Genomic DNA, 20,791 nt, shown 5'->3' on the forward strand with positions numbered 1-20,791 from the left:
CTTCTCACCAACACCTTGAACACTCCTTGAACACCTGCTGATGTGCGGCATGGGCCAGACCCTGCAATGAGGGTGCTCAAGTCACCTCGCACATTCCTCACACACAAAGGAGCAGTGCTTCCATGTTCCAATGACAGGAAGCAGACTGGGGATGTAGAGCGGCCTGTCTGGGTCACCAGCTGCCCCAGGCAGTGTGGCCCAGAACGTGGGGGACGCCTCTAGGCACCTGGCGCAGAAGCCTCGGCTCCCCGGCTCCCTCTTTCCAGCCGCCGGCTCTTTCTGGGACCAGGAGCGTGAGGATCCTTCCAGAGCGTGAGGATCCTTCCAGTCCCGTGGATTCGGCCCCTTCCCCGTCCCCCTGTCAGGACACTGTCAGCCTTTCCGTGGGCCTGATCCCTCTCTAATGAGAACTGCCCTTTCCCCAGGGCAGGGCCCAGCTCCGGCTCCATGGCTCCAAGCACCCTCCCTCCCTGCACTGCCCTGCTGTCCCTGAGCTTCCTTCTGGACGTCTCCCCGCTGGGCCTGACGGCCGTGGGGGCGGGGGAACAGTGCCTTCACTCCTCTCACGGAGCCCAGGCTGGTCTCCTGGATGGACGACTACGGCAGGGTCAACGACGGCCACGTCCTCCTCTGTCCCGGTACTCTGAGGAAGGATCCGAGGAGCGAGAACCGGCATCTGGCAGGTGCCTGAGCCCAGCCCCACACGCTTAACCATGTCTTTGCCCTGGAGAAACCAGTCACGGTTACTGGGTTTTGGGGAAGAACTGAGCCCTTTGGAAACTTCTGTAGAGCAGGAGCTGCAGCTCAGAAGGGAAAAGCACCAGGACAGCACGAGCAGGGCTTGCAGCTGGCCCTGGTGCGGGTACAGGATCTGCTGGAGACAGAAGGCGGGAGGGGCGGCCTCAGGACCTCGGCTCCAGATCAGCGGTTGCTTTTTGTCTGTTGCTGCTTTGCTCATTTGCTTCCTGTGTGCTGCTGGGAGAAGGGGCAGCTCCAGGTGGGAGCGGGGAGGCACATGCGGGGGGACAGCAGCAGTAGGGCGCTCACAGCCACACATGGTGTCCGATGTTGCGTTTGCTGGTTTTTAGAAGCAGCCTCACAGGAAGAGGAAAGGAGGTCAGGATAACCTCGGCTGGCACGGGAAGACTTGTGAGTGTCAGTGAGCGAGCCACACTCGGGCCGCACACCTTGTCCCCGCTCCCTGGGGCCTCCTCGTGGGATGGCGCTGGCCCGCTGTGCCTCGGTGCCCTGCGTCCCTCCACCATCAGGGTGGAGCAGAGGATTGGTGTTTTCCTCTTACATTCTTTGTCCTTTTTACTGGTTCTTCCCTCAAAGCACATCCCAAGTACATTCCCTCCTCCCAGCTGGTGATCCAAGCCCCCCCAACTCTCACGGGGATCCCTGTGGCCGCCACCTCCTCGCCTCTCTCTTGAAAACCAGGCCCCGCAGGGACCCACGGAAATCTGAGGCAGAGGACGCCACATCACACACCTGCTTTGTGGGCCCTCAGGTTGCACCCTTGGGCCCTCAGTGATCTCTCCGTGGTCCACAGGGACCTGTGCCTTCGGCCCCTGCCCCACCTGCCCCCCAGTCCCCCAGCTCCCCACCGGCCTCACTCCTTAGAGCTGGGCCCTGCATGTGGTCTGTGCTCCTGCTGTTTGGAACATCTGTCCCCAGGTCTCCGCAGGGCTGATTGCTGCTTGGCAGGCAGGCTGCCACTCAGGCCCTGCAGGGGCCCCTGGCCAGCTGCTGGCTTCTCCCACTCACCCCGATTCTTGGCTTGTCTGACATGTGCAGTGGGGTAGGGGCATCTCTGCCCGACCTACTGCTCTCTCCCCAGCACCCGGGGCAGTACCTGCGTGGCTCAGCAAATGTCCAAGTGAATGACTGAGTGGGTGGTTGGGAAGGCTGGGAGGGAAGGCTGCATCTCCTGAGACTCCTTGGGGTGCGGGTCCCGAGATGCTGCGTCTGCCTGGAGAGAACGTGGGGAAAGAACCTGGCAGAGGGGTGAGAATCGGGGTGGGGGAGGGTGATTCAGCGTGAACACGTCACCGAGGGAGTGTGAGGAGGGTAGTGACAAGTGTCTCCTTGTGGGGAGGACTCCATTACAGCGAAGTGGATCACATTCCACGAGAAGGAGGGAGAAAACGGGGAGGAGGGGGACATGCAAGCAGGACTGGGCTGCGAGCAGCAAGAGACCACAAGAGCCCGAGAAAGCGGCACGTGGGGGAGGCCTTTACAAGTCAGATCTGCTGCTGGAATTACGAGTCTGCACTGTCAGGACATCCTGTCGGCTCCAGCCTCCCTGGGGGGCCCTGGGGACCTGGCTTCCACCTGCAGTCGGCCAGGTGGATCCTTCCAAGTTCCCACTAACCTGGTTTTATTACTGAACTTTTGGGAGCTGCTCATCGGCTTCTCCAGAACGGCAGTTGGGCTCGTGTTCACAAAGGCTGTCGCAGGCGGCTGGATTCCTTGGGGGTGTGACAGGAGCGCCCGGCCCCGTGCATTCTGCTCAGGTGCTGTGGTCAGTGTGTGTCAAAGGCTAAGCAAAGGGGACTCAGCTGGCTCCCGAAGCAAACCCTCCCATCGCCTTCCCAAGCAGCCTATGGTTGAAACTCTAAAGGAGAAGCAGCTGCAGAGGCAGATGGACCTGCTCAAAAATGTGGCCCTGTTAGAGTCACTTCTTTGGGATAAGACAGATTCTCAAACATTAGTGGGGCAACGGGCCACCTGACAAGTGTCTGGAAATACAGACGCTCATATGCAGCCAGCCCTGGAATGAGGCTCAGCAAATAAATGCCAGGTGGGGCCTGAGCAACTCTGTCCGTCACAGTCCCCAGGTAACTTGGAATGTGCACCTGTGGTTAAGGTTAAGTCATGAAACCCCTTTTGAACATTTCCATCTTGAACACTTTATGGTGGCTTAGTTTTTGACAGCTTTCCTATAAGGGGTCTACCACGGGATGGGCAAATGGACGCCTGATCTGACGGAGGAAAGTGTGTTCGGGGGTCCAGAAGTGACTAAGATGGGCGTGACACTGGGATTCTCTGGGGTTGGGAGGGGCCTCAAGGCTGCTGGGTGCGCTGTGTGAAATGGAGGAGCCCTGAAGAAAGAAGGGGCGAGCAGACATGATCACCCGTCTCCTCCCCCAGCAGCAGCTTCCCAGCTAACCTTCATAGAATTGATCGTTGGGAATGAGATTCCTAGCATGGAAAATGGACTACAGCTGGTTCACTGGCTGCACGCAGAAGAGGTGGGGTGGTGCAGAAGCGGGTGGGAATGAGTACAGAATAAGCCTGTGCACGTGAGATCCTTCTTGGTCCCCAGGGTCCCATAGAGGGTCCGTCCCCAGATTCACAGACACCAGCGCAGGAAGAGGAAACGCAGGGAGGTGTGCAGGGAGGCAGCACTTTGCACATTCACACCTAATATTTCAGCTCATCCTCACCACCTCCCTGCTACAGAAGTGGGACCTGCAGCATCAGCCTCAATTTACAGGTGAGAAAACGCAAATACTTTGGGCTCTGGGATTGCAGAACAGGTGCCCTTCCCCTCCGGGAGGCCCTGTGTTCAGGACTCCAGGGCCTGGGGCGGGTAGAATGTTGTTCCAGCCTGAAGCCACTGCCCCAAGCTGCCCCTTGGCTTTTATCCAAAAGAGTAGATGCTCCTGGGTGGTTTTCCCAGTTAAAAAAATTAATGGATTTTATGTTTTAGAACAGTTTGGGTCTTTATGCTGAAAGTGCAGACAGTTCCCTTATAGCCCTTCGGCCCACCCCCTACACCTCCCTTGCACACAGTCTCCTTTTTATTCACATCTTGCATGAGTGTGGTAAATTTGTTACAATTGACAAACCAATATTGATATGTTGTTATTAACTAAAGTCCATAATTTACATTAGGGTCGGCTCTTTGTGTTTACGCCTCTGTGGGTTTTGACAAATGGATCTAGGGTTACAGCATCGTACAGAAGGCTCTCACTGCCCTAAAATCCCTGCGCCCTGCCCACACACTCTGTTTCCCTCCCTGCCCCCAGGCCCGCCCCCACTGGCCTTCCTGCCCACTCCACGGCCCGGCCTTTTCCAGGATGCTGTGCGGTCGCCATCACACGGGCAGCCTTTTCGGACTGGCTTCTCAGGGATACGCATTTCAGGTTCCCCGTGTCTACCTGCTGGATAATACTCACTGTCTGGCTGTACCACAGATTATCCTTTCACCCTTTTAAGGACATCTGCTTCCAAAATCCCTGGGTTTTTTAGAGTGAAGATGAAATTCTCTTTTCTCATGTCCCCCGAAATGGATTTCAGATGGCAAAGGGCTTCTGCCCTGATGTACCTACCACGTGGTCCTTCCCATGGGGCCCCCACACTGGCCTTTGGCCGTGAGCCCAGGGGTGGGGCTGGCGGTGTTGCTCACGGCCTCTCCTTCCCATCCCTGCCGCCTGTGTGCCAATAACCTCCTGGCCTGGGGGAGCCAGGCTGCCCAGGGCCGCCCATGACACCCACTGTGCTCTGACTCCTGGGGTGCACCTTTCAGATACCAATCAACAGTCTCCCTCTCGCTTCCACTTAGGTTCTTAAGGCTCGAGATTTGGCAAGGGTGACGCACTCTGCATTTATAAATAGGCTCCTTCTTTTTGGGATTTCACTGACTGTTGTGATTGTTCTCTCTTTCATTTATAAATTATTGCTGGGGAAGGCACATTCTCAACAAACACTCATTGCTCTTAAGAGATAATGATCTTCACCGAGCACCACAGCTTTCCCTATGCAGGAGCCAATTTATTGCACTTGAAATTCAGTGTTCAGAGGGTCAAGGCGCCAGAGAGAGAATGCAGGTGGATGGCACTGGCGCCACTGACTGGCAGCTCCGACTCGAGGGCCCAGAAGCTTCCATTTCACAGGGAACCCAGGACAAGAGCACCTTCCCTACCCACCCCGCTCGGGGGCCAAAGACTGAGGGCCTTGCAGGCCTCTCCTCTTCCGTCCCACACCCCTTTCTGAAGCAGGGTCCTTTATTCCCCCTACTTATTCAGAAGAAACTGAGCCCAGGGCAAGCAGCAGCTCCATCCCCCCAGTAGGTAAGGAGGGCTGGGCTCCCCACAAGGAGATGTGCTGGTGAGTACAGGCTGTGAATGCAGCCAGGGAGGTGCTCTGTCATTCTACAACTCCCTGGTTCCCCTGACATCGGAGGTGGGACACAATGACTGGCCCGACTCTCGCTGAGTGGCATCTGCATTGGAGGGTGGCCTCTGAGAGACTTGCTTTCTGATCGTCCAGGCGTACGTGGAGACCCACAAAGCGAGGGAGGGAGGCCAACGGAGGAGAAACCTTCCAAGCGTTACTCCGCAGATGAGGCTGTCCTGTGAGCAGTGGCAGGAAGGTCTGCCAGGCTGCCCTGTGCTATGGGCTCATCTTACAAATGACATTTGGGGTGTGTGGTTTGCTAAAGGCAGTGCAGCCCCTGGAGCAGCTGAGACACCCCTTTACTCCAGGCCCAGGTAATGCAGGGCCCACAGGCAGGCTGTGCACTGAAGTGTCATCCCAGTCACATCCCTAATGTGCACCAAGCACTGATGCTTGTGCACCTAATGTGCCTCAAGCCCTGGCAGTGTCCTTTTTTGCCTCCAGGGAACCCTGAAGCCCTGCACAGGCTGACCCAATAGTGTGTGTGTGTGTGTGTGTGTGTGTGTGTGTGTGTGTGCGTGTAGGGAGGTCGGAGGTATAGATCATCTCTAGGGGTCAACCTGCAGCCAGGGATGAGTGGGAGTTGCTGCGTAAGCACCCTTGCCTCCTGTTCTTTGTGAAACCAAACTCTCCATTTGTCAGAGTGTGAAGTGATCTGATTGTATGTGGGAGACACATCCCTGAGACTGAAGGGAGGGCGGCCCTCCTCCGGGTGGGGGTTCCCAGTGACTCACTCCCGGTGACCAGGGAGTGACCAGCTCAGTAACAGTCTCCACCTTCCCTGCCTTCCTACTCTTGAGATCATCTTTATTTTTGATGAATGCAAATTCATTCATTTATTTACTTTTTATTGTGGTAAGAACAGTTAACATGAGATCTACCCTCTTACATTTTTAAGTGCACAGTAAATACAGTATTGGCGACTGTAGGCATCACATTGAACAGCCAACTTCTAGAACTTACTGAAACTTTTTACCTGTTGCACAGCAACTCCCCATCTCTTTCTCTCCCCCAGACCCTGAAAAACCCTGTTCTGCTCTCTGCGTCTGTGAGGTTGACTGTCTTAGACACCTCACATAAGGGGGATCCTTTTGTCTCTGGCTTCTTTAACTTGGCACAATGTCCACCAGGCTCATCTCTGTGCATATGGCAGTTTTTCCTTCTTTTTAAGGCTAAGTGGCATTCCATTGTTTATCTATACCAACTTTATTTATCCACCTAGGTTTTTGCCACCTCTCAGCGGTTGTGAACAATACTGCAGTGGATATAACCGTTGCATATGCATGCCTCTCGTGCCCTCACAGAGTATCCCCCAGGACAAATCACTTACTAGGTCACAAAACTAGTCTTAACAAATTTGAGAAGATTGAGATCACATCAACTATCCTTTCTGATCATAAATGATTGAAGCTAGAAATAAAATAGCAGAAGGAATACTGGGATTCACAAATGTGGAAATTAAGCAACACATTCTTTAAAAGCCAATGGGTCAAAGAAAAAATTGAAAGGGATTTTAGAAAACGTCCTGAGACAAATGAAGACAGAACCACAACATAACAGAATTTATGGGATAAGAAGAAAGGTCTCAAATAAATATCCCAATGTTATACCTCCAGGCACTAGAAAAAACAGACAAACTAAGCCAAAGTCAGCAAATGGAAGGAGATAAGAGAAATAGAGAATTAAACAACAATAGAAAAAAATCAGTGAAACTGAGTAATTTTTTTGGTAAGACAAGCAAAATTGATAAAACTAAGCTACACTAAGAAAAAAACTTAGAAAAAAAAGAAGAATCAAATAAAATCAGGAGTGGAAGAGAAGACATTTAACACCTGATTCCACAGAAATGCAAAGGATCGTAAGAGAGTATTGTGAACAATTAGATGCCAACCAGTTGGACAACCAAGGAGAAATGGATAACTTCCTAAAAACATGCAACTCACTGAGACTGAATCATGAAGAAACAGAAAATCTGAACAGAGCCACAGAGACTAAGTAGATTGAATCAGTCATCAAAAACCTCCCAACAAAGAAAATAAGGAAAAGCCAAGGACCAGATGGCTTCACTGGTGAATTCTTTCAAACATTTAAAGAAAAACTGACACCAGTCCTTCTCAAATGTTTCCAAAAATTGGAGAGGATAGAACACTTTCAAAATCATTTTATGAGGCCAGCATTACTCTGACACCCAAACCAGAAAAACACATGACTGTTTTCATCAGGGAATAACTGATGAACAAAGATACAAAAATCCTTATAAAATACTAGCAAACTGAATACAACAGAACATGAAGGGGACTATGTTCCATGACAATGTGGGATTGATTTCTGGGGTGCTGCAACCACCCCAGTTAATGCAATGAACTGCATTAACAGAGCAAAGGATAAAAGTCACATGATTATCTCATATCATATAGATTCAGAAAATGTGTTTGACTAAATGCAAGCTTATTTCATGATAAAAACTCTCAACATAGTAAAAGCCATGTTTGACAAGCCCACATATAACACCATACTCAGTGGTGAAAAACTGAAAGCTTTTCATTTAAGATCAGAATCAAGGCAAGGATGCCCACTAAAGCCCCTGCCATTTGACACAGCACTAGAAGTCCTAGCCAGAGCAATTGGATAAAAAAAAGAGATAAAATGCAATAAAATGCATCCAAACTAGAGAGGAAGAAGTAAAATTATCTGCAGATGACATGATCTTATACTAAAAGACTCCACACACACACAAAAATGTTAGAATGAATAATGCAGTAAAGTTGTAGGATAAAAAACCAATGTGAAGAACTCAACTGAGGTCATCTTTAAATAAGCTGTTTGCACCCATGTCTCTATCTCAGGCTCTGCTTTCAGGAAATGCAACTGAGACCAGAGGACCCGAGACACAGTCCATGTGGAATTTCAGATGGAAGCCCTCTCCTGAAGCACCCGGCATTAGGAGAGACCAGCCCCAAGTCTTGCACAACTACAGGAATAGACTCTTCAAAACCATGTGTGTTGGCTGCCCTAAAAGTCACCAAGAGTGCAGCATTTGGGCAGAGGCAGGAGGAAGTCCTCAAAGGGAGATAGGTGGCCTCTACCCCAGCCAGAATTTTTCACTGTGATCAGAGTCCCAAGTATTTTCTGAGTGCCAGCTGTTTTCCTGAGGTCTAGAACAAGGTCAGGACCCGAGCCACCCACGTTACAAAGTTTAGTGGCAGCCCTTCTGCACCCAGGGGCACGTGTTTGCATAGCCTCTGACATAATTCTTTGTATTCATTTACATAGATTTTCCTGTTGTGTTCAAAACGCCATTGACTCCGGCTTTGTAAAATACAGTAAAATTAATAGTTCAGCTTAAGTCAAGCGTATTCACGCAAATTATTCAGGGCCTTTGGGAGAGGGGAGCCAGTGGCAGCCAGCTGGGCAAAGGGCTCAGTTTTCTGCCAGGTTGTCTGAGTCCAGGGGCAGGAGTTGGAAAAGCTGGGAATAGACTGCATATAGAAACTGGAGAATATCTGGTGCCTATAAGGCAGGAAAGAGTGGAGTGGGGGGAGGGAGCTGACATTGCTAGATCATGGAGAAAAAATGCTTTTCCCTTTTCATTTTAAAACAACACATTTGCTCCATACAATCAGATCACTTTGCACTCTGACAGCCTGAGAGATTGGTTTTGCTAAGGCTTGAAGGGACCCAAAGCTGCCAGTGACCGGACTCAGCTTATAAGGAGAGAGGAGCAGTTTCGGGAAGGCTGGAGAGCCTCGGGTACTCAGGACAGGGGTTCTCAGTTGTATTATCAGGTTACAGTTTTTCAGTCAGAAGAGAGTGAGTCCCAATTCATACTGGCTTATGTTCAAAAAAAGAACAGAAGTGGAAGACTATATATTGGCTCATAAATGGCTTCAGGCGTGGCTGGATCCAGGTCTTGACCAGAAGTCTCCTGACCTCTGGGCTTTGTCCCCTTCTGTGTTGCATGTACTATCTTCATTCCGAATGAGGCTTTCTCCTTCTAGTAGCAAGACAGACCGTGGCAGCTTACCATTCATACCCTGCCTCCTCGGTCACACGAGTAGCAGGGGAACCAACCTCATGCATCACCTTAGCCAAAGTCCTGGAACGAGCCCTCCTTGGACCGACCTGGTCACTGCAGCCCAGTGAGCTGTCCACCCGGCCAGGGAGGCAGGGTGGGTTTATCAACCTGTACCTCATGGAACCTAACTGATGAGGGGGTGGACCTTCCAGTGAGAGCTGAGGATCTGTTGCCAGAAGAAGAGATGGCTGCTGGGAAGGCAGAAAACACAGCGACCTGTGGAATGGGGACCCAGGCCCTGGCCCTTGGCCTGGGGTCCTTGCTCAGAGCGCAGGGCACACCTTGCCTTCAGGAAATGGAGCTGTGGCCAAAAGGCCCAATATTTGTAATACGCCCCCTGTATGTCTATTTTATTTTTTTTAGTTGAAGCCTTAAAAGAAAATTAAAGGGTTTGCTCTAAGCCAGAAGCCTGCCTCTTAAATCATTCAGACTGGCTGCACCGAGGGCCCTTCTCAGTGACTCCAGACCATCTTGGGGGCTGTGTGGGAGGGGGTGCACCTCAGCTTGTGCTGCTACCGGCCGCCTTCCAGGGTCGTCCTGCCTGTGTTTGCTCACCTTGTGCAGAGTGAAGGGCTTTCTCCTCCTGCCGCTGAACTGGAACCGAGAAGCCAGCGCACGTGCAGGAGAGACTCTCCTAAATCAATAGGCAAGCGACAGCGGCAGCATTTCACCTTCTAGGATGCAGTCCGACAGAGCCGGGCCTGAGCAGTAAAACTGAAACAAAATGGAATTTCAGGGGGGGATGGCAGTGGGGCTGGGGGTGTGTGGGGCATAAATTCATATGCATTATAAAAAATATTGCCCGAATCTAAAGAACTTGGTGCAGGTCCAGGAGACGAGCAGACACCGGATTCATGTTTACCCAGCATGCTTCAGTAGACTTTCAATCTCTTTACAGGGATGCATGACAAACTGCCTTGAATGTATGAGTTATTGGTTCCGCTATAAATGAAATTAATAGTATGAAGTGTAGGAGGCGTAGCAATGACACATCGTTGGACCCGGCTAAGCTTGGAGCCCAGAGATCAGTTTCCCAGTGAGGGAGGTTTCTAGCCAACAGCAGTGCATCTCCAGCTGACCCAGACCCTCCTGGGTTATCTACACAGACAAGAAAGGCGCCCTCTTGCATAGGTGATTAGCAAGTAAATAAATCCAGGAGGTGGAGAGGCTGAAAAACAAATCATGTCCCTGCACTACAGCAATTCAGAGGCTCCTCCAGGCCCAGTCCTCTCACCAAGGAGCCGTCACAAAGCCAGGAGGCCGCCCCTTGTTTACAGATGAGAAAACACATGTTACCATTAGGCGGATCTCCCCATTTCTGAGACGTGACAACGGGACGGGTTGGCGGTCCCAGCTCTCGCATGGACATAACTACCTCCTGAGTGTCCGGCAGACCGTTACGAAGGGTGCTCTGACCTTGGCCCGCAGCCACAGGTGAGCTCCATGAGATTCGAGACCTCTTCTGTCTTATTCATGTTGCAAACCTGTTTCCCAGACGGCACCAGAGCGGGTACTTGCTCCCTGATGGAATGAATGGTGTGTCATTGTCTGTCCGATCCTCGGCAGCACACAGATTTTTCCCTGTATGCTTCGTGAATAATCGTCCTGCAACTACGGACAGCACGTGACCTTGTTACTATCACTGCCACTTCCAGAGGAGGCGAGTGGCTCTCAGGGAGATGGGCAAGCCTCTCTGGTGAGCCCGTGGCTGGTAGGCAGGTCCTTGCTCGCCATGAGCAGAAGACTTGCAGAAATTGTTTACAGAGAGAAGTGGGGATTGGCGATGCGGAAGATGATGTTTGTTTCCCGAAGCACACGCAGTTATGCATTCTCTACAGGCGTTTTTTTCTCCATTCATCAAAATATGAAACCTGAATAATTCACCCCAAACTCATATCCAATAATGTAAAACCTCACCGAGATTGACAGGGGTGGAAAGTGAGGAACAGGTCTGCCGGCGTCTGGATTTCCCATGGCTCTGGGCAAACACCAATTAGGAAGGACAGAAGCCCCGGGGGTGGGCGAGGCCCAGCGTCGTCGACACCATGGGAAGGCTTCCCGTTCATTTGTCAGAGGCGGAAAAGCTTTGTAATTATTCTAATAAAGCAGCGGTTTGAACAGGATGCCAAGTAGCTGGCAGTGTGGTGACTCAGTGGCAGGACCTGTTGTCACAGTTGAGCTACAGGAGTTGCAGTGTCTTTGTTTTGGAAGCTACCAGATGCTGATCTCTGTCAGACCTTTGAAAGGGCAGCATTTAACTGGGGAAGACATCCTTTTTTGAGCATTCAGAGACCCTTGGATGGGACTGACCGGGCTGAACGTGCAGTTTCCTCTGTCCCTGGAACTCAGCAGCCCTGGCTACTTACTGATGACGGAACTGCTGTCACCTGTCAGAGTGAAGTGGCCCGGGTGGCCTGGGAGGACCCGGGTGGCCCGGGAGGACCTGGGTGGGAGGGGTGGCCTGGTTAATCTCTGCTGACCGGGGCTGACCTCTGTCGGCCCTTCTGGCCTAGGCTGGCCTGGGTTTGGCGTGCGCCGGCCTGGCCGACCTGGGATGACTTGGAGAGGCTGCGTTTGGCCTGGTCTTCCTGAGTTCAGCCGCTCATGCAGGCCCAGCGCCCCTGGAGAAGGCCACATGGGGCCTGAGCCTTTCTTGGATGAGCTGCCGTGGGGATGAACACCCTCCTCTGAGCACGCCTGGGAAAACCTCTGGGGTGGTGGTGGGGCTCCAACAGAGCCCCTGGGCTGCATATGAATCCGATGCTGGGAGTGCAAGGCCAGGAGCCAGGGCTGGGGCCAGGGGAGGGCAGGAGGTGCCCAGTGGGCGAAAGTGAAGTGGCACCAGCCGGCGGGCAAGCGCAGGGTCAGGGACCCACTTACTCCCCCCTGGGCCTGGCTGGCCCGCCGACACCTGTCTCACTGCTGGTGGGGTGAGTGTGTCTCATGCGTGGCAAGCCTGGTGCAGCCTCCTGTACCCTGTGCTTTAGGAAGCTTCCCTCTGATGGGGTGAGGAGACGTTCTTCTGCAGGGCAGGACCCAAGGCCCAGCCTGGCTCTCTGAGACCACGTGCCCCTCTGCCCGTTGGCCCACCTGAGCTGCAGTGACTCTCAGCATTGAGCAGTCACTTTCTACCTAGACGTAGGGCATTCAGGTGGGACGTGGCTAATCCAGACCCTGGGGTTGCAACACTGAGGGCCTCAGTCCAGGTGGTGTCCGTGGGGACGGAGGGAAGTAGACACCATCTGGAGACTTCCTGGGCTTGCTGGCTGTATGGCCTTGAGCAAGTGCGTTAACCTCTCTGAGCACAGCTTCCTATTTTGTAAAGAAGTAATGCTGACTCTCCTGTGGAAGATGGGGAAGAATGCAGAATTTACACATATAAGACAGTGACCTACCCCAAAGGACATTCGGCAATGTCTGGTGACATTCTTCATGTCATAGTTGGGGTGCTGGAGGGGTAGAGAAAGTGGTTGCTACTGGCGTCTGGTGGCGGAGGCCACGGAGCTGCTAACCATCCTGCAGCCCCCAGGACGGCCCCACGACAGGGACCTTTGGGTCCCAAATGCCAATAGTGCCAAGGCTGGGAACCGGGGCAGCACCCATGGGGGTGGAGGGGGCCGTCGGCCTCAGGGGCCAAAGGGAGAAGATTTGGAGGGACTTCCTAACCCACAGCTAAGAGCCCACAGCCCTCCCTCTCCGTCTCCAGGCCTGGGCAGTGAGGACGGCATCTGTCGGGCTCACACGTGCTGGTGGGGCCCACAGTGTGCCCAGCATGTAGGGAGACAGCAGGGCAGACCAGGGCCGGGCTCGCACCAGCTTCCTCTGCAGCAGGGGATGCCTGCATAGAATGGGGACAGGTATGCCACATGACCCCAGCAGGGATGTGTGTGGAGGGGACAGAATTCCAGGCGGAGCTGTGTGTGTGGCAGGGAGCTCCCCCTTGCCAGGGAGTCTGGGAGGCCGCCAGGAGGGAGCTCAGAGTATCTCAGTCCGAGGTGGTGGCCATGGCCAGGGGCTCAGGAGGAGACAGGGTCCCCCTTCCCAGCCTTCTGGGCGGACCGTGTGGACATGTGACCTGCAGGGACACCCAGTTGGCTGGAGCAACCTTCATGGTTTCCTTTCGGGGTCTGGAATGGAGGCCAGGCCAGGGCTGGTGGCCAGTGGCTGGGAAATCAGCAGGCATGTGGTGGGCAGGGGGCAGTCAAGCTTGTCCTGTCTGGACCAGGGCTGAGCCGAGGAGAGGCAGGTGTGAGCTCCACGCCCCTGCCTAGAGAGCCAGCCGGGGTGACGGTCACAGCTGGAGGAAAGAGCATCCTGCACCTGGTGGGAAGGTGGTGGCCACGTCAGCTGGGTGCTCACAACCACCTACCTCCGGGAGGATTAGGGCACCTTGTACGCAGACAGCTGGCTCTGAAGCGGCTGGGGGACAAAGGTGAGTCTCTGTCCCCCCGGCAAGGGACATTCCCCACTCCCAGCCTGAAGGACAGCCTTCAGCGTGTCCTGTTCTCTTCAAGCATCCAGGCGCCCAGCACGCACCCTGAAAAACCATCTATGGTGGAGAAATCCACCCACTAGGCTGTGAATACAGTACACAGCCCGGGATGCCATGTGCAGAGCCTCATCTTTAAGTTCAGGGGCGCATAGCTCCATTACTCCTCCTCACCCGCATGATCTGAGCTGCTCTGGAATGTGCGTGTGACTGTGTGCATAGATGCATAGACAGATAGGTAGGTAGATTGATATGGATAGATTGATCAGTTGATCAATCTTTGTGTTTTGCCAGTTCCCCCACACAAGTAATAGGTCAAACCACTAGAGCATACCATTGTCGTACGACTGTCGAATTCACCAGCGCTCACACGTAAGCATGCCTTAATTCCCTTTCATTCATAGCTTGCTGCTGTCTGAAACTTCCAGCATGGCTTTCAGATCCACAGAGAGCTCTAGGGACAACATTAAAAGGTGACTTAAAGACCCCCCGCTTCCCATCACAAGTTGCCCAGAGCTTGCGGCAGGGCGCGCCTGTGGCTCTCAGCCACTGGGTGGCGCTGTCCGCAGCTCGGCTCCAGGCCGCCGGGTCTGGAGGGCAGCCCCTGGGCAGGGGCATTGGAGGGACCAGCAGGGTCGGTGGGCCTTCCCGAGGCCAGGCCAGCAAGGGGGAGGAGGGAGGAAAGGAAGACACTGGGCCGCACAGGGCGACAGGGGGGCCAGGATGCTGGGAAGAGGCAGGACTTACACGTGCAGGCAGGGGGAGGGGATGAAGCACTTGAGATTGTGCCGCATAAATAAAGGCTTTTGGTTTCTCTCGGGGAAGTAAGAAAGTAGGATGGTTCACATTTCAAAGAGGCCAGGCACGTGGGGATGATGCATTTTCTGCCTCCTGTTACAGAACAATGCCACGATTTCCCGTGCTGGCAAGAGACTACGCGGGGCTGGCCTCTGGTTACGGGGCTGCCTCTGGTTACGGGGCGCAGGCAGCACTGTTTCTCATGTGGCTCCTCTTTGCACTTTGTGCCAATGCTGTCAGCTGGGCCCCGCAGGGAGCTCCACAGGCGCATCTCCCCAGGTCCAGCCCGGGGAGGGGGGTGCAGCGTGAGGGCCCAGTGCTCACACATGAACGTGTGCAGGGCACAGAGGCGTCCACACGGCAAGAGCTGCGCTTACACATGGAGTAACCAACCTGCGAATCCCTAACTGCGGAAATGAACCTCTGCAACCAGTATCCTCTCTATGCGACCGTGATTTATGTCCCTGCCAGCATCATGAATCCTGAACTTCGGGTCTTGTGACTTGTAGCCTCTGCCTTTTTTTGCCCTAACTGTGCTCACACACACACACACCGAGGCCTGTAGGGGCCCGTGCCTCCCCTTGCAGGACCTCACTTTACCCTTAAAATGATCCTGTGGAGCTGTGAGCCACAGCAGCAGGCACGCCATCCGGGGCTATATGAGCGACTCTTGCTGCTGCAACAAATTGCCACAAATGTAGAGGCTTAAACATATAAACGTGTCATCTCACCGACCCGGAGGTCAGAAGTGTGAGGCGAGTCTCGCTGGGCTCAGATCAAGGTGTGCGAAGGGCTGTGCTCCGTCTGCAGGTTCCAGGGGAGCCCATTTGCTGGCATCTTCCGGCTTCCAGGAGCTTTGGCTGGTGGCCCTCCCTGCACCACCAGAGCCCCTCCCTGGGGGCCAAGTCTCCTCACCCCCGTCTCGCTGACCTCCCTCCCCTCTGACTTTGCCCTTCTCTGGCCACAGCTGGGAAAGGGTGTCTGGTGTTAAGGACTTGGGGGCCAGACGGGCTCACCCGCCGAGTCCAGGATCACGTCCGGTCCCCCAATTCACAGCCTCGGTTACATCTGCTGCATTAAGAGCACATTCACAGGTGAGGGGCGTCAGGAGGGCGAAGTACCTCGGGCATCGCTGTGCCCACCGTGGCCGCACCAGACTCGCAGTCGTCATCCAAGGCAGGTTCTCTTCTCAGAACCCACCTCTCCACCCCTCCTGTTGGCTTTGCATGTTTTCCAGTTCACAGCTGTAGAAATAGTTGCCTCCATTTTAAATGTTCCCCGAGCACAAGTATGCATTTTCACGTTCTGAATAGACAATTTCCTAAACCCAACCACCCATTCAGAATTGCTTGCCGTTGCCCCACTGTTTCGGTGGGCAGCTCACCTCTACCACGAATTGAAATCCAGAGCAGTAAGGTGAACGGAGCTTCCCAGGGCCAGGGCCGAGTGAGATGTCCAAAGGACCACTGGCGTGCCCATTGGTCTAACCCAGATAATAGGTTAAGTGTGGCAGAACTGCTTAGCGTGGCTGCTTTAAGCAGGAATTTAGTCAAAATATTAACTCCCTTTAAGGCAATTTCTGCCTGATCTGATATAATTTGCTCTGAGTGTGTGTGAGAAAGATTTTTAAACTGAAATTGATGTGTGGATCCCGAGCACGCACTGAGCAGTAACCTGCGCAGCATGGGAACCATGGGCAGAGGGGACGATGGTGACACTTCAGTGGGGACCCGGCGCTGCTTTTGAATGTGGAGGCTGGAAGGAGACCTTGTTCAAGGTGCTGCTGGGGGCCAAGGGAAGAGGGGCAGGAGAGAGAGGCCAGTGGGTCTGGCTGCAGCCAGTCCAGCCACACCTGCCAGTGGGTCTTGTTCCCCAAGTGGGAAGGGTTTCTTCAGGTACCATGGGTCCATGTCTCCGTGCAGACAGGGTAGAGATGGTTTCCTGGTGGGCACTGGTGCTGAAGCAGGCTGCCTGGATGCACATACCTGCTCTTTCTGGGCAGCTGGCCCGCAGGGCACTTTGAGAAGCACCTGCCACTCTGGGAAGAGCACATGAGCATTTGTTACCATCATTAGTCACAGTGACTGAAACACCAGTGTGGCCCAGGCCCAAAGCCTCTGAGCCCCATGGGGCTCTCTTGTCTGCAGTGAGTGTGCCCACTGTGAACCCACACTGGGCTTTCCTTTGGGGACCACGTATCATCCACCCAGGGTGCGGGGTTAGGTTGCTGCGGCTGAGGCCCCCCACCCCGCCCTGGGTGAGCACATAGCCAGGCCAGCCCACTGGTCACAGGGGGACTGTTAGTGACAGCTGGGGCTTTGGGGACAGAAGCAGGACTTCGTCTCTGCATGTAGTCATGTGAAATGTGCTGGGTCTGCTTTCCTGTGTCCAGTTTGCACACAAGTCCACAAGATGTTCCTCTTAAGGAAAGTCGGGGAAGGATATTCCACTGCACGGAGTCCACACGTTTATCCATAAAAGGAGTGGAGCTGACATGCTTCGGGGTGGGTGCCCCTTGAGCACATGACGCTAGCGAGAGAAGCTGGATGCAAATGGCCACATTCTCTTGGATTTCATTGCTGGGAAACGTTGGGACCAGGTAAATCCACTGAGACAGAAAGGGGACTGGTAGGGGCCAGGGGCTGTGAGGGGACAGTGCAAGTGACCATTTCCTTTCGGGATTTCCTTTCCGGACGATAAGCATGTTCTAGAACTAGAGAGAAGTAATGTTGCCCAGTATCATGATGTACTTTAATGCTACTGAACTGTACACTTTAAAATGATTAAAATGGTAAATTTAAGAAAATAATGAGGAGAGCAGCCTTGTGGTTATAAAGAGTACTTTGGAAAAAATGAGGTATAGCCTCTTCTTGCATTCAAAGAGGCTGTATAATATTTTTAACCCATGGATTTTTCACTAATACACATTATTTTCAGCCCATAACACAAAACTAGTGAGATCTGGGGTCCTCTCGGTGGCCCAGCGCCCACTCTACCCCCTAGCCTTCCTCCGGCTTCTTCCTGGGTAGCTGGCCATACCCCACGTGTGGAGCCACCGCTGGAAGTCCATCCAGCACCCGCCTCCCACCTGAGAGGCAGAGGGACTGGCAGCCACCTCCTTTCCCGGCCCCCGGGCCCAGGGAGGGCCCAGCCACATCCCCAGCATGATCAGGCCGCTCCCTTGGGGTTCTGACCATTGAGCCAGTGGCTTGAGGTGCAGAGAGGGGGACAGTCCCTGGGGTGTACCCATCTCGTGGCTCCCGGGGGCTTCCTTGTCTAGGTGTGCCTCTCGAGCTGCTCCATCTGGGAACTTCCAGACCCTGGCCGACCCTGCTGCATGTTAAAGTCCTCTGGGGAAATTAAACCAAACAGACACTGTGATCTGGATATTGGCGTTTTTAACAAAGCTTCCCAGGTGATTCTTTGTACAGCCAGGGTTGAGGGTACTCCAAATAATTCCCTTTTTTTCTCTCAGGTAGTTGGAATCCGAGTCTGTTGACTTGTAGGAAACCTGCTACCGACTACAGCCGTGTGCCTGGGAATACGCGCTGGGGCCAGGATTGTACCTGAATGTGTGTGGCTGTGGCTGGACTTTATTTCTCTGCCTTTCCTCTGGAGTGATAAATGTTGACTTATTCATGCCAATGATTCATAGGGAGCAGTCTCCCTGCCTCGGGTGGCAGCCCCATATGGTCTCAGAAATCTCTGGGAGTGTGTGTAACAGGCCGGCGATGTTTATCCCGTGCCCTTTAACTGGCTTAAGAACAGCCTTCACCTTAGCTGAACAAATATTTAAGAGCTGCATTCAGCGCTCAGGTAGGGCTTGCTTTGAGAGATCACGCCCAACAGGACCTCCAATCCCCAGTGATCGATAAGATAACTTCATAGCAAGTGTGTGGACTCGGGCACAGGCTCTCCAGGAGAAAAGACAATATTCCGCCATTGAGTGCGATGGAGACAGCTAACTCCAGCGGTCCTGGAGTGGGGATGGAGGGTCTCGGCCTGTCATTTTCCTGGGAAGCCCAATCAGACAGCGCCCTAAATAACACTTGTCAAGTATATGGCTCTTAGTATGAGGATCAAAATGCTGAAACTGGCAAGTAAATCTATAAATCTCGTTTTCCTCGTTTAAAAATGTCATTCAATCTGGATTATGGTCTGGGTGCTCTGACCGTCAGGAGATATCTGTGAGTGCTAACGTGAAGTTGAAAAATGTGAGTTTTGAGTGGTCTTTATCATTCCAGAGTGACAGTGGCTGTGAGACTCCTTCTGCGCTGGTTCTGAGAGTGAGGCGTGAGGAAATGCCCCCCACGAGGAGGATCTGGACCCCAACATCCAGGTCCTTCCTCACCACGCCATCTGCCCAGGTGTGGTTTGGTTAACTGCAAAAGGTGCAAGTCTATTTTTTATTATGAGCCACGTTTTTAATTGATGGCTATCATTAGCCGTTGCATTAATTCTGCATGTGCAATAAAAAATCACCAAGATTGGATCACCCGGGGGCATGGATTTCAGTTGAGGTACAACATGTAATGGGAATTGACAGGTACAGTGTCCAAGAAGTAGATACAAGGCATGCAGACTAAAGTTCTTTTTCAAAAATGACAGGCTGACGAATGAGTGAACACGGCTTTTCAAGGAAGGATTATGCTTCCTGATTCTGGGGGCTGGGATGAGCCTGTCCACACGGCTGACCATTCCCAAGCCAGTGGCCCATGGACTCATTTAAAGTTCACGAATGTGTCTTCAATTCTATGCTGCATAATGCAAGAGCCACTGGCCAGTGGCGGGCATTTTAAATTTAAATTCATTAAAATGAATGAAACTTAAATATTCAGTTCCTCAACCACGCTAACCATGTTGCTTAATAGCCACATGTCCCTGTTGGACAGGCAGGTCTGGGACCTTCCAGGCAGCACAGAGTTCTCCTGACAGTCAGGGCTGCCCCCGCCCCAAGCATGGTCGTTTCTCTTTAAATCTTGGTGCCTTCATCTTCCACAGGTGTAATAAGACAGGAAAATCGCCAAGGTGGGAGTGTTTCTCCTACACAAACATCACTGTTGCCTTTTCATTCTGAGGCACACACACGTGCAACACAAGACCTGGCCACGGTCTCCCAGTGAGCTGGTGTCTGGGGGTAGTGGGCGGATTGCTCCTCTGACTGCAGGTTAGACTTGGCGTTGGAAGTGGGAACCCCTCTCAGCCCCTCTCAGCGTCCCATCACCGTTGACCCTTCACAACCAGGGGGCTGGTGATGTCATGAAGTGGGCTTGCTCATCCTTCTGTTCAGGACACTGATTTTGGATGTAAATTCAAGGTCCCTCTTGGTAAGATCCCTTACCAGGGCTAATGCAAGGAGCCGACTGCCTGTTGACAGTAGATGTTTCCCAAACGGGAGGCTGGCCTTTCAATCACCCCTAACAGATGGAGGCTTCCAGAAAGCCAGTGGGACTCCAGGCGCTGTGGACGAGTGGGCAGGGTTTGGCCTTGGGAACCAGAACAGGTTCAAATCCTGCTGGGGAGGGTTATTGTGAGGAAGGCGCCTGAGCCTGTGTTGGAGCAGCTGCGCACCCACTTCCTCAGTTCTGAAGTCAGGCAAAGCATTCCTCAAAACGAAGGCCGGGTGAGGGGAGGGAGAGGGCTTGGGCATGTGCTCGGCTCCTGGGGGTGCCGGCCTCTCCTGTTCCGCCTCTGCCTCTGACCTCCCTCCTCCACTGCAAAGACCCTTGTGGTCACACTGGGGCCACCCGGATAGTCCAGGGTGATCTCTTTGTCTGAGTCAGCTGCTTGATGACCTTGACTCCTCCTGTAACCTCAATTTCCCTTCACCGTGCAACCTGGCCTATTCACGGGTTTGAGGATGACAACGTGGACGCCTTTGGGCGGCATTATTCTGCTGACCACTGGTGAGAATAGGATAATAAAAGGCAAGCAAAAACCTCTATGTTTCTCTCCGCAGTGATATGGCTTTAATTGTGGAATGGACGTCCTGACGTGGGAAAGGCGGAATACTGAGGCATCCCATTGTGTTTCCCCCAGTTTCCATTGTGTTTCCCCCAGTTTCCTGCTGTTAGGGAGGAAGGTGGACAGGCAAACCCATGGAAGAAGGTTTACCTGCCACCTTCTTTCCCCAGAAGCACATCAAGGTGATGCCTCCCCCAGACTTCAGGAGCAAGACCAGAGGGGGTGGGGGGCTGCAGTTTTCTGCATTTTCTGCTTTACTTGGTTTTTCAGTCAATGACTCG

This window comes from Manis javanica, chromosome 5, assembly GCF_040802235.1.
Source record: "Manis javanica isolate MJ-LG chromosome 5, MJ_LKY, whole genome shotgun sequence".
NCBI classification, from domain to species: Eukaryota; Metazoa; Chordata; class Mammalia; order Pholidota; family Manidae; genus Manis; species Manis javanica.